The sequence below is a fragment of the Crotalus tigris genome, unplaced genomic scaffold, assembly GCF_016545835.1.
Source record: "Crotalus tigris isolate CLP2741 ecotype Arizona unplaced genomic scaffold, ASM1654583v1 scf7180000020216.623372, whole genome shotgun sequence".
Lineage (NCBI taxonomy): Eukaryota > Metazoa > Chordata > Lepidosauria > Squamata > Viperidae > Crotalus > Crotalus tigris.
In genome coordinates, this window is record NW_024097909.1 from 428,058 (window position 1) to 443,038 (window position 14,981).

Below are 14,981 nucleotides of genomic sequence, written 5' to 3' on the forward strand. Positions count from 1 at the left end.
CTCAAAGCGTCCCCCATTCAGACGAAGGGCTTGAACAACCCTTGATCTGGGAGGGGCTGAGCCTTCCTGCTCTGGGCAGGGCTTTGACTGGATGGCCTCCAGGGTCCCTAGGAGTCTTTGTCACTCTTGCCCCAAAGGAAGAGCCTCCAAGGGATGGCCCCAAGCGGGAGGCCTGGCAGCAGTGCAGCCCCAGGTTCAAAGTGCCTCAGAAGGGGAGCCAAAGGAAGCAAGTCTATCCGGGGCAGCCGCTCTGCCTGGGGCGCCAGCTCCCCCCCAGCCCCCCAAGGCTCCTGCAGATGCCCCAAGAGGAGTGGGGAAGAGCCTGGAAGACCCCCGAGTCCCCTAGAGCAGGGGTGTGAGGGCCCACTTCAAAACCTCATCCCAAGAAAGCAGAACTCATGAAAGTGGTTTCTTCCAAAAGGATCTTTTATTAGGAGAAGCTGATAGCAGGCATACTAGACAGGATCTGAGCATTTCCCGCTCAGATCGATAGGCAAAAGTGTCCCAAGCAAAAACCCCACCCCATAGTAGTTCATCCAGTCAGTTCAAATGGCCCAATCCCCAGGTGTTAGGTTTTCCGCTGTAGCTGCGATGTTTGCTCTTCTCACCTTCTCTGGAAACACGGAGATAACCCTGTCGCCCCACAGGTTGCGTTCCATTCTTCCCCTCCCTTTTCCTAGCTGACAGTAAGGCATGGGAAAGTTCACAGAGCAATATCGCAGGAAATCGAAGTGTGACATGATTAGAGCAATAGAGGAAGCCAACACAATAACGCTCAAACACTCCCCCCCCTCCCGTCTAGGAGTATGGCAGAACCCAGGATGAGAAGAGAGTGAGATTCGGATCAGGAGAAAGAAATAGTAGAAGCGGGAGGATTTGTTGATACGGGTTCTGACAAGGGGTGTGCAACCTTGACCACTTTTAAGACTTCTGGACTTCAGCTCCCAGAATTCCTCAGCCAGCTCTGCTGGCTGAGGAATTCTAGGAGCTGAAGTCCACAAGTCTTAAAAGTGGTCAGGTTGCACACCCCTGCCCTAGAGAGCCATGCATGTGGGCGGGGCATCCCTCCCCACCCAAAGGGGCTGGGCGCTAAGGGAAGGGGTGGGTGGGCAGCCAGCACCTTCCTTATTTCTAATCCGTTTATAGGATACGTGAGCCCAAAAAAAGGAGAAATCCCACATCTTTGCAGCTAAAGAACCTCCTGTGACTTTTAACTCTGGGGAGTTTGGGCCACCTATATTAAAACCAGGAGTAACCAACTTTGGCCCTTTGACGACTGGTGGACTTCAACTCCCAGAATTCTTGAGCCAGCATGGGGAGGGGCTTTTTCCCCAGGGGGGGCTCTGGGCATCCAGAGGGGCCTGTCCCATATTGACGGCCATCACCCCTTCCGGCCTTCAGCCCTTTGGGGTCAAGGGGGCTCTGTGTGCGGATTAGATGCCTTTTACACTGGGGACCTCTCAGTTTTTAAACCATTTTATTGCCGTCAAGTGTCGGTCACCTCCTGAGCTTTTTCTGCTGGACAAGAGAGGCAGGCTGGCTGGCTGGAGTCCGTATGGATGGCCCCTCCCCCAAAGAGGCCTCATCCTGGGGGGGGAGGGCTGCAAGGGCTTTGTCCAGGCAGGACCTGCTCTTACTGGCATCTGGAAGGACCTCCCCCCCCCCCGCCTGCCTAAGGGTGGTCTGCCCACGTCCCCCCAGAACCCAGCCCCTCCTTGGGGTGCCAGAATTTTTTGGGTGTGGGGGGGAGAGAAATGGCTGACAAACCAGAATGTCTGGGAAAGGAATGGGAGGGGGGGGCTTGAAGGCCACAGCTGGCTGAGTTTTCCCAGCAGGGTCAACCAATAATACAGGCTCGGAGGAGGGAGGTTCCGTTCAGCTGTTTATTTCTGCAGAAAGAGGAAATTCACCCCTGGGAGGGGGGGGCAAAATCACGAGCTTCAGATGCGACCTTTCTGGTAGCACACGTTTCCTGTGTTAGTTTCCTGTGTTAGTTTCAGTGTGTACCCCTGGTTAATTGCCTTTCTCCTTCTGGGTCAGGGGTCTTCCGACTTGGCCCCTGGATGACTTGTGGACTTCAACTCCCAAAATTCCTCAGCCAGGCACGCCAAATTCCTCATCCAAGGGCCAAGTTGGAAGACCCCTGTTCTAGGTACATTTGGGGTCAGTGAAATGTTCTTAATCTTACCGTTTCCTGATGCACAGCTGCAGTTTTTGTCAGTTTGGCAAGGCAGTCACCAAAACACAAGACAGGTCTTGCGGGTGATTCAACCAGTTCTCACGGCTCGTTTCTAGGCAGTTTCAATCCCGTCCTGGCTGACAGGCCACAGAACGGCTGGCTGTCTGAGGAGGAGATGTGGCTGGGGTGAGGTGGGCAGGAAATAGTTCAATATATCTATATCTTAATAGGAATGCTTGTTGCTGATAATAGTTAATAGATAATATTAAGTTTGGCTGTGAAATGTAACCTAAATCATATAACCTGTGTGTCATAATTATAGAGATGTGTTCATGCTATGTAGAAACCATTTTACAAGAAGTGTCAGTGTCAACTAAAAGTCACAGATGTTGTAAGATAGCACCCGTGCAGAAAGGTGTGGTAAGACAACCGTTTGTGTGAACTTCTCCTTTTTCCTTGTGTAGCCTCAAGATATAAACTTCTCTGTTTTAGTGTGTTAAAGGTGGATAAGAAGTCATCTATTAGGTTAAGCGTGGGCGGCAAGCTGTATAAAAGTGACACCCTCAGAGTAACTCAGGGTTCAGAATTTGTCATGCTAATACTCTGAACCATCGTGCACGAATAAAAACCTGTTTTCTCCAACCCTTCGTGGTCTTGTCTTCTGATGTAAGTATCGTGGTTTTTCCCACAACAATTATCTGGCGACGGCGGCAGGACGGCAAGGAGTCTTGGGGCTCTCTGGAGGGCACACCCTGATGCCAGGGGCCTGTAGTGTTAGGGGGAACATCCCAGGCGCCATCGGACCTTTTACTCCGAGGGACTTCCCTGTGACACAGGGCTCCAGCATTGGCGGTCGGCCACTCCAAGAACCACTGGTGAAGGGTAAGGAGACCAGGCAACTTTCCAGCCGGCTAGAGGACAAAGGATTCGCCTGCAGGCAAGTATTGAAAGGGAAATAAGGAATCCCTCCCTGTAAGCAGGGACGGAGGAGAGGACTGATCACCCTCTCTTTGGAATAAGGTGGGAGGATTGTTGTGTGTGTTTGCAGTGAGTGAGTGGCGCTCGAACTTCCCATCGGTGACCGTTGAGTTTCCGGCTCCCTGGGTCTAGCGCGTATAAGTGAAACCCTCAGTGTAATCCCGAGTGGAAGGACCCCTTACCTTCCTCTCATCCCCTTTCCTCATTTGTCTTGTCTGGTGCCCTGGGATGCTCATGGGGTGATGGTGAAATTGTACTCCTTACTCCATTGGGGTGTATGTTAAAGTATTTTAAGTCTGCTTATGAGGATCAGGATTGTGGTATTAAGTGGAGCAGGCATAAGTTGAGGATCTTCTGTGAGGTAGATTGGCCCAGCTTTAATATAGGCTGGCCAAGCACAGGGACACTAGATCCATTCATTGCTCTAAAAGTACATTAGTTAGTGTTCAATCCCATGTTAGGGCACCCAGACCAGGCACCCTATATTGATGTGTGGCTCGGCTTGTTGCAAACACCTCCACCATGGATTCAGAAATGCAAAACTGTTCCCTATGTTAAAAAGTTTAGAAGATAGAAAAAGCTGGGGACAAGCTATAATCCAACCAGATGTCCAGGATCAAGGGACCCAAACTGGACCTTCAGCAAGAGGTGCTGAGGGGGTCCAAGGCAGAGGAGGAACCGATGGGACTGCAAACAGAAGACAGAGAAGTGGGAGGACTGATAGCTGAACAAACGAGGACAAAGACTGAGGAAGCATCTTTGAATGCTCCTCTTAGACAAGTAGATCAATTGGTTGTCAGTAAGGATGATCCAGCAGAAACAGCCACAGCTCCTCTATTCCAACATATGCCTTTTACTACATCAGACCTTCTTGCTTGGAAATTTAGTGGAAAAAAACAAATCAAGTGTCCGAAAGACTTTTGTGAATAGAGAGAAGGAGGAGGAAAAGAAAAAGGATCAGAAAATGCAAAGGAAAGCTGAATTGCTGGCAGTTGCTATGATGGGGGTGTCAAGGGGAGGTGGCAGAGGTAGAGGATGGGGAAGGGTGTTAGGACAAAACCAGTGTGCCATATGTAAGAAGGAAGGACACTGGAAGGGTGAATGTCCAGAAAGAGAAAAGGATGAAGAAAAAGGAGGGGGAAGAGGCAGGTTTGCGAAGAGCTACAGAGGTGGCCCAAGGAGAAGCCAGGGAGGGAGAGAAAGAAGAAGAGGATTTTCAAGGACTCCCCTCATAGGCCTGGCAGAAGCAGAGGAGTGGGACTGAGACCGACTGGGTTCAGCCCGCCTCCCAGAACCTGTGGTCAGTTTAACAGTAGGAGGCAAACCTATTCCCTTCCTTGTGAATACTGGAGCCACCCGATCAGTCCTAACCCAACCCCTAAGCCAAGCCTCCCCTCACTCTATCAACATACAAGGAGCAACAGGAAAAATATTGCAGCGACCCTTTTTGGAGCCCTTAAGCTGCACTAGGGGAGGAAAAACTATAACCCATCAGTTTGAATATATGCCAATTGTATTGGAAGGGATCTGCTTTGTAAACTAAGGGTGCAGATCTCCTTTGAAGAGGATGGCACAATGGCCATAAAATATGGAAAGGTGATGATGGAAGTACCCCGTGCAGAGGAATGGAGAATGGTGATGCTGGCACAAGCAGTAGAAGCAAATACAAAGTGGAAAGAGTTCAATATGCCACACCTGTGGGCAGAGGACAACCCCCCCCCCGGTTTTGCAAGGCATCATCCACTATCTGCCAGCTGCTGTACTGAAGAATAGGAAAGAGTTAAGAGGATTTTTTAGTTGCTGCTGGCTTCTGCCGAATATGGATCCCTACCTTTAGTTTAATAGCAAGATCCCTAAATGAGGCCACAAAGGGGGGGAGATAAAGAACCATTGCGATAGGAACAGCAAGAAAATAACAGCTTCACCGCTCTCAAGGAGGCTCTAATGTGTGCCCCTAGTTTAGGTCTACTAGACTTGGAAAAGTTATTTCAACTGTTTGTAGATACAAAGCAAAATGTGGCAGTAGGAGTTCTCACCCAGAAAATAGGAACCTGGCATCACCCGGTCACTTATCTGTCTAAACAGCTTGACAACGTAGCCAGAGGATGGCTGGCTTGCCTTAAAGCAAGTGCTGGAACAGCGTTATTAACACAGGAAGCTAACAAGTTGACTTTTGGACAAAAGTTAGATATCTACACACCCCATGCTCTTAAAGCTGTCTTAGAAGCAAAAGGACATTTGTGGCTGACCAACCCATGCATGCTGAAGTATCAAGCTCTAATAATACATAATCCAATGATTATATTAATTCAATCAAACTCACTGAATCCAGCCATGCTGTTGCCTGAATCAGACTTGGAAACCACACATAATTGCATACAAGCTATTGAAGAAACTTACGCTAGCCGCTCAGACATGAGAGATGTCCCCCTGCTTGATCCAGACTTTACAATATACACGGGTAGAAATAGTTTTATGCAAGAAGACATTCGAAAGGCAGGATGTGCTGTGGTGATTTTGGAGGAAGTATGGGAAGCTGAGCAACTTCCGCCCGGTACAAATGCTCAGCTAGCTGACCTGCATGCATTAACTAGAGCTTTGGAGTTGGCAAAAGGAAAGTGCATCAATATTTACACAGACTCTAAGTATGCATTCCTAACAGTGCAAGTCCATGGAGCCTTATACAAAGTAAGAGGACTTATAACTTCAGGGGGAAAGGATGTTAAATATGGACCACAGATATTGCGTCTGCTGAATAGTGTGTGGGAGCCTAAGGAAGTCGCTGTAATGCATTGCAAAGGCCATCAGAAGGGAGCTTCAGATATTCAATTAGGAAATAATAAGGCAGACAGGGAAGCTCACATTGCTGCACTAAAGGCACCTTCTGAGCATACAAATTGTCTAGCTTTGTGGACCCCTGAGGAACAGGAACAGGGTAAACCAGACTACTCTCAGGAAGACTTGGACAAAGCTGAGATGCTGGAAGCAAGGCAGGAAGATGGTTGATGGATTTTGCCAGACCAGCGAGTCTTTATCCCAGGATATATGGCATGGGATGCAGTGCAACAGGTTCATAAGCAACTGCACCTGGGAAGGGCGGCACTGGCAAATGCCCTGAAGAGAGAGGTCTATATTGACAAAATACACAGGATTGCAGCAAATGTTTGTGCTAGATGTGAGATCTGTTCCACCAACAACCCAAGGCAAGGACCCCAACTGCCTCAAGAACATCAGCCCAGAGGAAATTATCCCTTCGATTCCTTGATGATTGATTTCACTGACATGCCATGCTCAGGTCCCTATAACGCAATGCTAGTCATAGTATGTACATACACTGGATGGCCGGATTGCATCCCTACAAGGAAGAAAAGAAAAAGAAAAAAAAAAAAGCAACTGAGGTCGCAAAAGCCTTGCTTCATATTATTATTCCCAGGTATGGGTTGCCATCTAGAATCTCTTCAGATAATGGTCCTGAATTTATCCATAGAGCCACCCAAAAGATAGCAGCTATGCTAGGAATAACATGGAAGCTTGATTGTAGTTTCCATGCTCAATCAGGAGGAAGGATGGAGAGAATACATAGACCATTAAGGAAAAATTGGCAAAAATATGTCAGGAGACTCAGCTTAAGTGACCAGATGCTTTAAATATGGCCCTGGTTGTGGTAAGGTGTGCCCCACAAAGGGAGCTGCTCGTGTCTCCCTTTGAATTATTGTATGGCAGAGTCCCCAACTTACTTAAACCAGGTGTCCAGAACTCTGAACAAGTGGCAGATACTGTTAAATTAGAACAGCTGCAGACTCTTAACACTATAGTCCAGTGGCTACACCAATATGTTCTAACCCAAAGACCCCATGTCTTGGTTACACTAACAAATAATATACCACCGGGACAGGAGGTCTGGGTAAAGGATTGGAAGAGGGAGGTCTTAAGCCCAAAGTGGAAAAGGGCTGTATACTGTTGTTATGTGTTCTCCCCTTGCTATTAAGGTGGCTGAGATCAAATTGTGGATCCATTGGTCCAGGGTTAAATTGGCAGCCCCCACCCAATGGAAAATGAATATAACCCAACTCAACCCTTTAAGCTATCTCTGCATCGTAGGAGAAGGAGCCTCTCCCCTTCTGGTGACACCCCGGACGCTGCACCCCTGCGAACGGGAGAGGTGAAGCAAACCCCTGCAGGTGTTACTCCGGAAGCTAACACCCATCGCACGGGCAACAAAAGGTCCCTACCTTGGAAACTGCGTTCACATCATTAGTCTTAAAAGTCTTTTTAATTGGTTATGGATTCCACCCAGAGGATGAGGGAAACTGCCTGTATTAGGAAAGGGCTCATCCCAACAATTTGGGTGGTGGTAATGTTGTTAATCACTGTTATAATTAACTCTCTGTTTCTGTATAGAGGGATCACAGTCAAAGAGAAGGGGGTTGAGGGTGTGCCTGAGGACTGGCTAATTGAACCCGATGATCTGAATATCAGTAAGGCTGTCACCCCATCCCCCACTTTAAGTTCTCCGGAACCTGTATCAACCTCTGTGGGACAGGGTCTTTCCACAAGGGAGGGAGATCATAAGGGAGTAAGTGGTGATGAATATCTCTTGGGGGACCCACGACCTTACCCTTCAGACCACGTCCCTCCTTGTGATGAATGTTTTGTAGACCTTCCTACAGGGAGACACTTTGTTTATATGGCTTTGGTATTGAGGGAACTGGTGAAGACCCTAAGACCTACCTCATGGTCCAAGTAGAACGAATCTATGATGGGCAAATTAGGTCTTTAGGCTGGTCTGTATAATCTGAAGAAGCTAGAAGATGACCCCCTCCCTATAAGTACAACAGCTATTAATTTGTTTATTGAAATGGCTGAGGAGGTGGCAAAAACACTCACTATAAAGAATTGTTTTGTATGTGGTGGTACCAACATGGGGGAGCAATGGCCATGGGAAGCATTAGAGGCCACCCCTGAAATTTATAACATGTTTAATGCTGGAAACGTGACAGCTCGAACTCGCTTCTCAGGAGCTGTGTGGACTTTGGCTACTAACCTGGTTGGGAGGAACTGTTTCTTCAGACACCATACTGTGCCGGTAGGACATCTAATCTGTTTGGGATATTGGGATCAGGACTATGTAAAATGGGTCTCTCCTGGTCAAAGCCCAGAGCCCACTGAATTTGAGGGAACTCTGCTCCCCTATCTTAAAGGCTCTCAATATATTGTCTGATACTATTGATAAGATTCGAAGAGCAGTATATTAGAATAGGTTGGCCCTAGATTACATCTTGGCAAAGGAAGGAGGTGTTTGTGGAAAGTTCAACCTTTCCAATTGTTGTTTGCCAATTGATGAGACAGGAAAAGCCATTAAGCAGTTGACCACTGAAATGAGGCAACTTACCCATAATGCTGACCTAGAATGGAAAGGTTTTGACTTTACCCAAGTGTTTACATCTTGGTTTCCCAAGCTGCCTGGTTTGCAAGCCATCGTGGCCCTCGTGGGAATCATTGCCCTTGGTTGTCTAATTCTACCTTGTATTTTACCTATTGTTACTCGCACCATTTTCAAGAGCCTCTCTATGCTCGTTGAGAAAAGAGCCATAGCCCAGGTCATGGCCCTTGTAGAGGAAGGGGAATATGCTACCTTATGTTATCCTCCAAGGTATGAAACTCCTCAATAATCTTGTGATTTTAGTGAAGTTTCAAGGGGAGGAAATGAGGTGGGCAGGAAATAGTTCAATATATCTATATCTTAATAGGAATGCTTGTTGCTGATAATAGTTAATAGATAATATTAAGCTTGGCTGTGAAATGTAACCTAAATCATATAACCTGTGTGTCATAATTATAGAGATGTGTTCATGCTATGTAGAAACCATTTTACAAGAAGTGTCAGTGTCAACTAAAAGTCACAGATGTTGTAAGATAGCACCCGTGCAGAAAGGTGTGGTAAGACAACCGTTTGTGTGAACTTCTCCTTTTTCCTTGTGTAGCCTCAAGATATAAACTTCTCTGTTTTAGTGTGTTAAAGGTGGATAAGAAGTCATCTATTAGGTTAAGCGTGGGCGGCAAGCTGTATAAAAGTGACACCCTCAGAGTAACTCAGGGTTCAGAATTTGTCATGCTAATACTCTGAACCATCGTGCACGAATAAAAACCTGTTTTCTCCAACCCTTCGTTGTCTTGTCTTCTGATGTAAGTATCGTGGTTTTTCCCACAACAGGGGGATGTTTCCAAAAAACGTGGAACAAGTGTTAGGAAGGAAGGTGTAATGCAGTGTTTCCCAAACTTGACAATTTTAAGGCATGAGGACTTCAACTCCCAGAATTCCTCAGCCAAGCACGCCAAATTCCTCATCCAAGGGCCAAGTTGGAAAACCCCTGTTCTAGGTACATTTGGGGTCAGTGAAATGTTCTTAAGCTTACCGTTTCCTGATGCACAGCTGCAGTTTTTGTCAGTTTGGCAAGGCAGTCACCAAAACACAAGACAGGCCTTGCGGGTGATTCAACCAGTTCTCACGGCTCGTTTCTAGGCAGTTTCGATCCCTTCCTGGCTGACTTGGGTGTTGAAAGGTCACTTGAGAACGTTTCCTAGAGACGGGGATTCCTTTCCTAAAGAAAGGATGCTGCCTCCGGGCGCTGCAGTCTGGCGGATTTCAGAGGGGCTTTCCCTCTTCCAAGGATTCCCTCGTTAAGGTCGAAGGCCAACAAGGCCAGCCTGAGTCACCCGGCAGAAAAGCAAACTGACCCAATTGTGGCCAGCTCTGGGGAAAGGGCCACTTTTCCTCTTTGCTCCCTCCCCAAAAGAACCAGGCTACACCCCTCCCTACAACACTGGGTGGTGTGTGGGTTTTGTGTGGATTTGGGTAGGAACTGTGCCAGAAGGCAGGAAACACGGATCCTCTTCTCTCCTGTGGAACCCCCCAAAAGGTATTCCTGTGCCCTAAAAGACCCGGGCTGGCTGGGGGGGAGGGGAGAATCACTGGGATTCCTGGCTTCCCTCCAGCCCATGTCACAGGAGTAGCTGGTCCCCCCTCCTCCTCCTCCTTCAACCGAGGGAGGGTGGCAGGCAGGGTCTGGCGGCTGCAGGTGCCCAAGGGCAGCACCAGAGAGGAACATCCCGGCCTCCATGTCCTGCAGTGCAGTGGCCTCGTGGCAGCCCTGCCTGCCTCAAACTGTCTTTCTCCTTTCCTGCTGCCTCTGCTGTGACCGAACAGCCCCAGAAAAAGGCAAAACCTCAACGAGCGGGGCCCAGATCACTTGCAGAAGCAGCGGGAGAACGCTAAGAGGCTCACCAGGCATCAGAAGCGGCACCCGTCGGCCTGCTGGGCAGGGCTCCACCGGGACCACCCAGCTAAGCCCAGAGAACCGGCCCGGCTGTGGTCCACCACCCCACCTGCTCTTTTTGAGCGTTGTTGTTATCCATTGACGGACAGGAGTTGCCAAGAAGTATTTGCAGCTCAAGGTTGCAGCTGGGAGCTCTCTGCTTTCTCCCGGACGTCTCACGGGCCAAACTAGGTAACACCGTCAAGGCTAGTAGGGAGAGGGGTTGAGTCTACTGCAGGGCTAGGCAACCTTGGCTCTTTTATGACTCGTGGACTGTTTACTGTTGGCTTCTTCAGCAGATCCGGCAGTTCCTTGATCTGGGGTATTGTTTACTTATGATTGTTGGCCTGTTGTTAATCTCGGGAGTTAATCTCGGCTCATCTGTGTATTGCTTGCTGGTGGTGGGGGAGGTGCTTCCACGTGTTTATCCAAGCAAGTTTAAACTGGGTTACTGATGAAACCTGCCTTTCCTTCACCTTGGGGAGGGGCCCTTACTGCTCCAGGCCTCTCCTACGTGCCCCTGGGAGGGGAGGGGAAGGAAGCAGCTGGCCTGGCAGTTCTCCTGGGGGGGGGGAGGAGGAGGAGGCATCAGGGCCTTCACCGCTCTCTTAGCTGCAGGACCGCGCATGGCACCTTCCCAGCAGCGTGCAGAGGCGAGAGCGAGGCTCCCTATCTGGGCTGCGTCCACTGGCACGTGGCGCCCACCCGGGACCCACGCAGCCGCCACTACGTGCCAGCCCGGCTCTATCTGGACATCTCCTTCCCGCCCTACGGCAGCGGCTGTACCTACGCGCTCTCCACCCCGGCCGCCAGCACCATGCTGGCTGCCACCCGCCACCTACCGCTGGTGCCTGTGGAGGACGCCTTCGTGGGCCTCTGTGCCCACCGCGCTGGCATCACCCCGTGCCACCTGGCCCGCCTGGCCAGCTCTGACCGCTTCCCGCCTGATGCCTGCTGCTACCAGGAGGTGCTCTTCAGCGCGCACGTGACGGCTGCCCAGATGCTGGCTGTGGCTGCCACCCCCGAGCCCTCCTGCACCACCTGACAGCGCCTGCTGGGCCTGGCCCGCTGCAAACTGCTGTCCTGGCTGTCCTCAGTGGCCGAGGAGTGGGATGACCCATGAGCCCCCTCCCCCGGGCGGCCTTGGATGGACTCCCCTCTCCGGACTGCAGGACAAGGCGCCCCCCTCTGGCCGCTGCAGAACTCAGCCAAGGGGCAAAGCAAAGGCCAAGCGTGGACAACCCTGCCTCCCTATCGGTCTTTGGGGCTGCTGGCTGAGTGCGCTGCCGTCCTCTCTTGTGCAACCGGGAGGAGGCGGGTGGAGTCTCAATGGGCTTGGGGAGCCCGTGGGGCAGGACTCTTGGGGGGGAAGAGAGAATGTCTCATGCCAAGCCAGAACACGGGTCAGTTGTGAAGGCAGAAACTCTGGCTGGGTCTGTAGGACACGGAAGGAGCCTTGCAGTTGCCCAGATCCACCTCTGCACATTGGTGGACATGTTTGTGGCGCTGTGCACCCGCCATGCTGGCATTGCCCCAAGCCATGTGGACCATTTTTCCGGGGCTTCTCACTACCAGCTGGACACCTGCTCTTCAGTGTGCACAAAGTGGCGCCTGCCGAAATACTGGCCATGTGGGAGGCAGCTGAGCACCTGCACGCCGCCTGGCAGCGCTACTTTGGCCTGGCCCGCTGCAAGGTACTGGCCTGGCTAGCCATGGAGGATAAACCGTGACTCTGTCCACCTTCCCATCCACGTCTTTGGACAAGCAAAGGGAGTGACTGACTCACAGAAGCACTGCCGGGAACTCCGTCTAAGACTGTGCGGCTGCCTGCCTGGCAGTTGAGCTTCCCTCTTGGGACTGTGGGTCAAGGCGCTAGCAGCTGTGGAAGTGCCAGGCTGCCCTTGTTGACTGTCTGGCCAACGTGGGCCTTACGCTGAAAAGCTGAAGGGCAAAGGGTCCTGCTTGGACAGATTGCCTGCCCGGTTTGTGTTTTTTAGGGGTCGTTCATCCTTGATTGGGGTGCCATCCTCTCTTTGGCAACGGGGGGCCAAAGTGGACTTTTCACAGCATCAGCCGCAAGAGAGAGGTTGCCCCACAGAATGCGTGTGGGGTCCGAGAGGCCAGATGTACACAAATGAGTGGCTGGGTCGGAGCAGAAGAATTCACACTGGCTTAAGTGGACACGGGGACAACTCGGAGAGAACGCTGGGCGCTTGCACACATACGCACACCCACATACGCCATTCCGAGTTCGGGGACTTTTATCCCCATCTGTGCTGGGAAGCTGCCAGTCACGCCCAGGCTTGGGGAGAACGATTTCTCTTTTGGGGTGCTGCGTGCGCAAACACACACACACACACACACACACACACACATACACACACCATTCTGAACTTGAGGCCTTTGCTAAACTGTTCTCCTTCCTCGTCTTACTTATCAAGCTGGAGGATTCCCTTTGGAGCACAGATTTTCAATTCCACAAACGGAGACACTTTGGGACTTTCGTTGTTCATTTCCCCCTTCGGGGTTTCTTTTGCAGTACCTCCCTTCACAAACTTCCTCCAGAATTAACTTTTCATGCCCTGTGACGGCTCTGGGCCTCTCCCTGCCCGTCCGTGATCTGCGTCTTACTGGCAACTTGTGGTGCCAGGATGATGCAAGTCCCCAAGATTGGAATGGGGTGTGTGTGTGAGGGTGAGGTTACCGCGTTGGGTAACACCTTCAGCGGAGTTTTAGGGGATGTCAGTGTCGGAGTTCCCCTCCTTCGTGTGGTCAACAGGTCTTGCGATAGGGAGGTCATGTCAGGTGAGGGTCACATCGGGTGCTGAGTTGTCCCCAGGTCCAGTTAGCCCAGTGGTTCTCAACCTTCCTAATGCCGCGACCCTTTAATACAGTTCCTCATGTTGTGGTGACCCCCAACCATAAAAGTATTTTCGTTGCTACTTCATAACTGTAATTTTGCTACTGTTATGTATCGCAATGTAAATATCTGATATGCAGGATCAGACTCTAGATGCCAGAAGATAGAACCATCCAACAAAAGGAATTCCACAACTACAGGTAGTCCTCAACTTACGACCACGACTAAACCCAACGTTTCTGTTGCTGAGCAAGGCAGTTGTTAAGTGAGTTGCACCCATTTTATGACCTTTCTTGCTGCAGTTGTCAAGTCAATCACTGCAATTATTAAGTTAGGAACACAGTTGTTAAATGACTTCCCATTGACTTTGCTTGTCAAAAGATTGCTAAAAATAATCACGTGACCCTGGGACACTGCAACCGTCATAAATACAGGCCAGTTGCCAAGCATCCACATTTTGATCACATGACCAATTGAAGGAAAAGCAGCAAGAGAATGGAAGAAAGGAAAAGGGTTATAAATAAAAAATCAGAACCCCTGAAACATTTTGTGGAGGAAGCGAGGGGTTACGTGACTACTTTTTCATGGAAGTTTCCCAAAACAGAAGGATACGACTTTACAGCTGTCCCAGATTCCAGCTATTTCATCCCCTCTTTCCAACATTTTCGCCTTCCACTGAGCGTACTTGATTCTCATCTAAATGTTTTCTGACAAGTCCCTCTCTCAATGCGTTTCCTTTTTCCTAACAATTTCTGGCAGTGGAGTATACACTTCCCCAATCCGAGCCTTGCCTTTGGATCCCGACCAGGCGGGAGGCAAAATAAAAGGAAGCCGTTTAAAGGCGGGAGGAGGGAAAATCCCGAGGTTGGTTTGCTTCCGATTCACGACGAAAAAGGGAAAAAGGCGAAGGAAAGCTCGTTGGCTGGCTTTCTCGCCCGCGCCAACTCCTTTCTCTTCACTTACAGCCGGGCGATTCTGAGTTTAAGCGCAGCTCCTAGCAACCCTGAGGAAAATCCCACGGATGGGGGTGGGGAGACTCAATTAAGGTGCTTGCAATCCCCCCACGCAAGGGCAGAGACCAACCCGTTTTGTTTTGTTTTGTTTTGTTTAAAAAAGCTAAGATTAAAAAAAACATACTATCCAAAAGCGCTATTTAAAAAAGCCATTGCACTGAATGCATCAAGGCAAGCTGGCGGAAAGAAGAGATGATCGCCGGGGCTTTTATTCACAGACACCAGATTTTTTTTTTCCCGAGATCATAAAATGTCCATTCCTCCCTCCAAGAGGGAGGGAATCACAATGCAAAAGGAACCCTCCCCCTGGCAAAGCCCTCCGGTGTGCTGATTCCACAGCTAACAACCCTCCCTCCCTCCTCCTCCTCCCTCACCCCCCTTCAACTCCCCGCCAGCCCGTCTCCCCTCTTCCACACAGGCGCTAGCGACTCCGCCGGCTTTACAGATTCCCTTATTAGGAGAAGCTGACAGCATAATAATAATAATAGTAGTAGTAGTAAAGTTGGAAGGGACCTTGGAGGTCATCTAGTCCAACCCCCTGCTTGGGCAGGAAACCCTACACCATTTCGGACAAATGGCTGTCCAGTCTCTTCTTAAAAACTTCCAGTGTTGGAGCATTTACTGCTTCTGGAGGC

General features: G+C 50.0%; 1 long non-coding RNA gene across 1 annotated transcript; it reads right to left on the minus strand.

The window, feature by feature from the left end:
* Positions 1-408: 408 nt before the first annotated feature.
* On the minus strand, positions 409-9,638 carry LOC120318413. Its single transcript, XR_005559485.1, has 2 exons — positions 9,574-9,638; positions 409-680 (listed from the first exon to the last, which is right to left on the minus strand). It is a non-coding gene; the product is annotated as an uncharacterized LOC120318413 (long non-coding RNA).
* Between the last annotated feature and the right edge of the window lie 5,343 nt (positions 9,639-14,981).